General features: G+C 41.6%; 1 pseudogene; it reads left to right on the forward strand.

Moving 5' to 3' along the window:
* The first annotated feature begins 744 nt into the window (after nt 1-744).
* On the forward strand, nt 745-1,863 carry LOC123238763 (annotated as a pseudogene).
* The last annotated feature ends 6,081 nt before the right edge of the window (nt 1,864-7,944 follow it).

Consider the following 7,944-nt stretch of genomic DNA (forward strand, 5'->3'; position numbering starts at 1 on the left):
TAAGGGCTAGGCAATGGGGGTTAAGTGACTTGCCCAGGATCACAGAACAGGTAATATCTTAAGTGAGATTTGAACCCAGAATCTCCCATCTCTAGGTCTGGCTCTCAAACCATTAAGCTACTTAGCTGCCCCCTATTCTATAATATTTCAGTAGCTTCCTAATTTGTCTGCTTACTTCATTTTCTCCCCTTCTCTTATCCATTCTCCACAAGTTGGCAAAGTGATTTCCCTAAAGAATGGGTCTGACCATATAATTTCCCAGCTCAAGAAGCTCTAATGATCTTCTACTAAAATCTAATAAAAAACTCCTCTCTTTGGCACTTTAAGTCCTTTTCAAACTTGGTCCAATTTATCTTTCCAAGCTGATAGACGTTTCTCCCCTACACATACAGTATGATCCAGACAAACTAACCTTATTGGTATTCTTTTCACTTGGCATTCCATCTGCCATCTTGCTTCTCTCCACAAGCTATCCCTCCTGCCTAGAATGCACTACCTCTTCTCTCTGCCTCTTGGATACCTAGTTATTTATAAAGTTCAGATCAAATTTCTCCTCCTCTATAAGTTCCTTTCTCTTTTACTAGAGACTCCCTCCAAAAATTATCCTTTATTTTTATGTGTTCATGTTGTCTTCTCCAATAGACTGTAAGCTCCTTGAGGGCAGGGACAGTCTCATTTTTGTCTTTATATCCTTAGCACTGAGGCCAGTGCCTGGCTCCTTGTGATTAATTGATTGGTTGATCAATGTCTATTCAGAAGACAGATTTGTCTATGGAGAAACAATAGTCATTTTATCAAGAACTATACTATTACATTTTGTCCAATAATGTTTAAGTTTCTTGTATTTACTTCCAGGAATATCAGATAAAGAAGCGTGGGGAACGTCATCTCTTCCCTCACCCCAGAGCTTTCTGGTCAGTCCTAGCAAGAATGTCAGGATGGAATGTGACCTTCAACATCTCTTACACCAACTTCTTCTTACTGGGCTTCCCAGGACTCAAGGAATCACGGTCCCTTCTGATCCTCCCATTTTTCTGTCTCTATATGGTGATCCTCTCAGCAAATGGCCTAATCATCTATATTGTGACCACCCAAAGGAGCCTGCACCAACCCATGTATATATTCATTAGCCTACTCCTAGCTGTTAACATCTGCACTGCCACCACTGTGGTTCCTGCCATGCTCTTCAGTTTCTCCACCCTCTTCAATCGCATCTCTTTGACCCGTTGCCTGGTCCAGATGTTCTTCATCTACTTTCTACTTCTTTTTGATTGTAACATCCTTCTGCTCATGGCTCTGGACCGTTACGTTGCCATCTGTTACCCATTGCGCTATACAGAAATCATGACAGGTCAGATGCTAATGGGGCTGGTGGGGGTGGCAGCCACCCGGAGTGTGGGTATTGTGGCCCCTCTGGTGGTTCTGGCCTCAAGAGTTCACTTCTGTCGCTCCAATGTGATCCGTCACTTCACTTGTGAGCACATGGCCTTGATGAAGCTGTCCTGTGGGGACATCTCACTGAATAAGACTGTAGGACTTGCCCTTCGTGTCTCCAATAGGATCCTGGACCTGCTTCTTCTGGGAGCCTCCTACACCCGCATCATCCATGCTGCCTTCAGGATCTCCTCAGGGGGTGCTCGCTCAAAGGCTCTTCACACATGTGGATCTCACCTGCTTGTCATCTTCACTGTGTATGGCTCTACTTTGTCTTCCTCAATTGTGTATCGTGTGGCCCGGACTGCATCTCAGGATGTACACAACTTGATCAGTGCCTTCTATTTGCTGATCCCTTGCCTTGTCAACCCTGTCATCTATGGAGCAAGAACCAAAGAGATCCGGCAACAGTTAGCAAAGTTGTTCTGAACCACCACCCCATATCCCCTAAAATGGACCTTCCAATATAATTGCAACTGCCATCCATTGGGAGGGTTAAGGTAGAGAAAAGACTCATGATGAGTTTTCTCCTTACATTTGAGAGAAAATCATGGTTGAATGTCAGGGATTAGAATTGAAGCTCAATCAGAAAATAACAAGACTATACTTGGGTTTTCAACTCTTCCTCTAAAAATCACATTGACAAAAACTCAGATCTAGAAAGTATCTCAGATATCATCTAGTCCTAGATTTTCTTGAACTGGAACTCTACAACATCCCCAACAAGTGGTTATCTAGTTTTCCCCTGACCTCCACTCATGAAGAAGAGCTGGCTTCCCTCCAATTTTATACAACCTTAATTGTTGGCAATTTTTCCTTATCTCTATCCATAAGTGATCTTTCTGCTGCTCCCTCCCATTATTCCTAATTCTGTCCTGCAGAGCCATGTTGAATAAGTCTAATTCCTCTATCACAATAGTCTTTTTTCCCCCAACCCTTACCTTCTATTTTAGAATGGATACTAAGTCATCGGTTCCTAGGCAGAAAGTGGTAAAGACTAGGCAATCAAGGTTGAGTGGCTTGCCCAAGGTCTCACAGCTAGGAAGTATCTAAAGCCAAATTTGAGCTCCTGATTCTAAGCCTGCCTCCCTATCTATTGAGCCACCTTGCTGCCCCACAATAGTGATGGAAGCTGTTGGGTCACTTTAATTAATTTCATGACCAGACTGAATGCTACCAGTTCTTCCAACCTATCCTTATATAGCTTAGGCTTTAGTCTTCTGTTATAAAGAAAGAGAGGTCCTAGGGAGATATAGATATCTAGTGAGGGGGATGTATCTCTGTATTCTCCCTAGGTGCTGGTGATGGGGAACACCAACCCCAATCACCCTTGCAAGTTGTTATAATTTCCCCTTTTAATAACAGTTGACCAGGGACGGACCCTGAAAGGTTAGGTGGATGGCTAATCCTTTCAGGTCCAACCTGGGGTTGGATCAATTATTAATATTGGGCTCTGATCAGCCTTGGATCCCCAAGGGTTGTGATATAAAGATCACTCAGGAAGTACTTATTAAACACTCTTTATCTATGATCTAAATCAGGGAAAGGATAATCAGGATAAGAATTGGGGATTGGAGACCCTGTCAATCTAATATCTATAATCTATAATCACTCAGGATTGGAGGCTATTGATTTAGTAAAACTAGAGCTTTGCTCTTTACAACCCATCTGGCTCAGCCTGGCCAATGCCAAGCCAGAGAGTGACTGCTCTTGATGCAACTGTGTTGGTGATTTATTCTCTCAGCTTTTCACTATCAGTGTTTGGTGATGTACTAGCCCTCACAATCTTCAGGAAATATTCAGATCCTCCCAATCCTCTTCTTCTTCAGACCTCCCAGCCTCCCTTCACCACCCAGGGACCCAGAGGCCTAAAGAGCTAGAAAGATTCAGATACCTAAAGATCTAAGGGACCAAAATCCAAAAGACCAAAGCTCAAAGGCCCAAAGACCTCTCCAGGTGGCTGTTAGGGTTATTTATACCCCTAGGCCAACTGACTTTTGTCCCTGGCTCATGGCATCTGGGAACATCTCTCCAACTGCCTCCCTTGTCAATCAAGGTGGCTCCAACATTTCTCAGGATTTGAATATAACACTTCTCACCATCCTGGATACCGTCATCTTAATGAGCTGTAGACAAGATGCCTAGAATTGAATATCACTTTCTAGGTCTGATTTGCCAGGGGAAGCAAGAAGTGATTGTCACTTCCCTCATTCTACTCTATGCTTCTATTCTTGACTTAAAATCACATTAACTTTTATGCCTGTCATGGGATCTTTTTGTAGTCTACTAAAACTCCTAGCTTTATTTCCTATGGTCCAGTGGAAAGGGCACTATATTTTTACTCAGAAGACCTGGATTCAAGTCCTTGGTCTGTTAGTTACTTCCTCTGTGACTCTATGCAAGTTATTTCATCTCCCTGTGACTCAGTTTCTTCATTTGCACAATGAGTGCCTTTCCTGTTTTAAACCAATGATCCCATAAACATATCCAGCAATATCTCCCTCAGTCTACATGTACACTTTTTCTTGAGTTCATGTGAAAAATTTTATTCTCATTTGGTTGTACACTGTTATATTTAATGAACCTTCCTAGTCTTTTAAGGTCCTACTAGATCCTGCCTATGTGATCCAACTTGTAAGCTATCCCTCATTTAGCTGTGTCATCTTTAAATTGATATCCTTGCAATCCATGTTTCCCCCAAGTCAGTGATGAAAATGTTGAACTGAACTGCATAGAACTAAGGACATTTGGATTCTTCACTAAAGACTCTATTGTAGCTTGATACTGGCCCATTAATTATTCCTTTTTTGGTCCAGTCACACACACACACACACACACACACACACACACACACACACACACACCCGTTGTGAATACGCCTGACTTCACCATCATCTAGTCCATATAATTCACATCACTTGTCCATCTGTAGTTATGGACCCATCCACCCTCCAGTGAATTCCCATGCACCAATCATTATGTCGACTTATTCCCGGGAATTCTCTTTTCTCCAGCAGTGACTCCAGAGGCTCAGAAAATGCTAATACAGATAAAAGATATGAAACCAAGTTTGACAATCATCTGTTCATCAGTGTTTCCTTAAACAAGTATTGCTACACTGGAGAACACCAGGACTCAGAGCTTCAAACATAATCTCCCAAAGTTCAGTGCATAAGTAAGGGACTCTAGCATCTGTCCTTGTTCTCAAATAAACTTTCCTCTTGCACATGGGCTTCATTCCCATACTCTTGAATCATCAACACACCATTGAGACTCAAAGCTTCTGGACATTCCCTCACTATCCATCTCCTATATCGCCTTTTTTAAATGACTCCCATCGCATACAAAGTCAAAAGCACCACAGCATTATAGTACAATACTATATATGGACTCTGAGGATGTGGGTTGAAACTTTAGCTCTGCCCCTTACTGTATGATCTTGAGCAAGTCACTTAATCTCCCTGGGCCAGTTTCATCAGTGTAAAATGAAAGGATTGGATTAGATGATGTCTAAGATCCCTTCCAGCTCTAAATCTTTGAGTCTTTGACTTTCACTCCATAAACCCACATGCCCAGAGAGTACCCTCTACAACAACATCAGAAATAAAGGTATGTCTTGTGTTATATTGAATCTCTGGGAGCCAGGAATCCACACTGTTGATTGACAGGTGGGTCCGTTGGATATCAGAATGTTCCCAGAGGGCCGTGAGGACAGGGGAGAGAGTGGTTGGCCCAGGGGGGTATAAAACACCCTGGCAGCCCTAGCTGAGGGTTCCTTTCCTTCCCTTGGACTTGAGATCTGTGGATCCTGGTCTTTTGGGATTGAGACTTGCTGAGCTCAGCCTTGCAAGATCCTCCTGTCTTGTTCCTGATAACATCACCAACCTGTACCCAGACCATCATCTTTTGATTCTACTGCCCCTAGATATTAGGAAATCATTCATCTATAGTTATGTTGGTTTCCCAGGGCCCGGGAGGGATCCGGGAAGTGGGCAGGAGAATAAGAAGAGGGGGGAAAGGAGTGGATATCCTGAAGACTGGGTAGGCATATCATCTAGCAAAAGAAAAAGAAGCTGAAACATCAAGCAGCAGTTTGTCTACTCTGGTTTGGCTGTGGCCAGGCTGGACCAGAGAAGCTAACCATCCAGGCTCAAATATCTGCCTACAGTTTGAGGGTTTATCATCATCAAAATAGACAGGGTTTCCCAATCCCTCTATCCAGTCCCATTACCCCATCTTTGCTAAATACAGTTAAAGCCTTTAAGTACCTTCCTGGAGTAGTTATTTCCTAGCTTCTCTGAGAAAGGAGATACGCAGTCAGAGACAAACTAATAGAGCCCATTTACACTATCAATCAACCCCAGGTGGGACCTGAAGGGATATCATCCATTGACCTGAAGGATCCTGTCTGGGCACTGTTATAAAGGAGGGAGGTGTCATATCATCTAGCTAGGGCAAGCCTCAGTTGATCTTGCCCTAGTCACCTATCTGGGCTATCACTGTTGTCACATAATTACTAGTGGTAGTATCCAGTTTAGTTTAGTTTAGTTCTCCGTCTCCATCTATACAACATCTACATTATTTTTATAACGCTTGACAATCCTTAAGTAAACTCAGGAAATAATTAAAGGCACAGGGCAGCCAGGCATCCTTACTACCTTACCACCTCGTTCTCATAAGGATAGCATAAGAAATTTTGTCAAATGTCTTGCTGAAATTCAGTTATATAATATTTGGAGCATTCCTCAGATTGTGTCATCTGGTTAGCCTTTCAACAAAAGGAAATGAGATTAGACTGGCATAACTTTTGTTTTATGAATCTAGAATGGCTCTGACTGATGGATGTTTCCCTTTCTAAGGAAACAAGCCATCCCTTTAAAAATGTATTCTAAAGTTTGGCAAACATTTCCAGTCTAGTATCTTAGTCTATATTGTGTAGATCCCACCCCTTTTCTTTTTTTGACCATTAGGACATTCAGCTATCTTTACTGTTGCAACAGCTCTCTTGTGCTTCCTGATGTTTACATCATTGACAGTGACTCAACCATCATATCCCCAAATTCCATCGGTAACCAGGAATATAACTTATCAGGGTCTGTTGTCTTGAACTCACTGAGAACAATTAGATCCTGCCTCACTATTTCTTCACATGACTTGTATGATGCAATGAAAATCCATCTAGATGATATGGAATTAAAAAGCCAGAATTCAAATCCTGGTTCTACCACTGACTACTACTGTGTGATCTTACACAAATGTTTTAACCTCTCTGGAACTGTGTTTCCTCGTATATAAAATAGGGGATATAGATTAGATGACATCTGGAGTTCTTTGTAGTGCTAAATCTATAAGCCTTTGAAATCTCTTCAAAACACTTTTAAGGGGGCAGCTGGGTAGCTCAGTGAATTGAGAATCAGGCCTAGAGACGGGAGGTCCTAGCAAATCCGGCCTCAGACACTTCCCAGCTGTGTGACCCTAGGCAAGTCACTTGACCCCCATTGCCCACCCTTACCAATCTTCTACCTATGAGCCAATACACAGAAGTTAAGGGTTAAAAAAACACTTTTAAGATCTACCATATTTGAATATCATTTTCTGATAGAGAAAACAGAAGCAAATTAGATTTGAGTATGTCTGCTTTCCCCTTATCATTGCTGATTAGGAATCCTATCCATCCTTTGCTCTACCAAGGGCTCCCTGCATAGCTAAAAGAACTCTTTCCTCTGTCTTTAGCAGGTATCCATTCTCTGAGTTTGTAGAAATCTACCCCGAGAAAAATCTAGAGCATGTTAAGTTATTCCTTAGTTTACTTTTCTTCTTTTTCAAGAATTTTTCAAGAATTCTAAGATATAGCCTTCTCTACAGGGGTCCCAGCATTTCTCCCTCACAAACCACTTCCCCCTTGATGGTTCAGATTAAGTCCAGTCCTCCATTCTTCACAGGATTAAGACATCATTAAAACATTTTTTTCTTAATTAGGCGCCCAAATATAACTAAGCATTAGTAAATATTAATGTTCTGTCTTTCGAATAAAGTGATCTTTCTAGAAAAGCATAATTGACTTGATCAAATATTATAACTCATTTTAGCCATCCCTTACACAGAGAAAATTAAATGCTGGAATATAAAGTTCCTGAGGGTAAAATCTATGCCAGATTTAAACTTTCTACCCCGAACACTCCTCTGCTCCATGACTAGCCAGTACTTAACACACAGTAGGCACTTAAATGTATAAATGCTTATTGAATGGACTCAAAATGAACAGTAGATACCTGAGTTAACTGCATAAAGTCTAGATTATAACAGCAAGTCACTACACTGTCAGCCTTGCAAATCCTAGCCTGTAGACCTCATACAACTTTCTTTACATGATAGCATGTATTTTACAGAAACTGAGATTTTAATCAATCAGTCACACAGCATTCATTAAGCATCTATCATATCCCAAACATATATAGAAATAGCTGGTGGCTCAATGGATATAACATAAGACTTGAGTTCAGATCGTAC

Source organism: Gracilinanus agilis, chromosome 3 (genome assembly GCF_016433145.1).
Source record: "Gracilinanus agilis isolate LMUSP501 chromosome 3, AgileGrace, whole genome shotgun sequence".
NCBI classification, from domain to species: Eukaryota; Metazoa; Chordata; class Mammalia; order Didelphimorphia; family Didelphidae; genus Gracilinanus; species Gracilinanus agilis.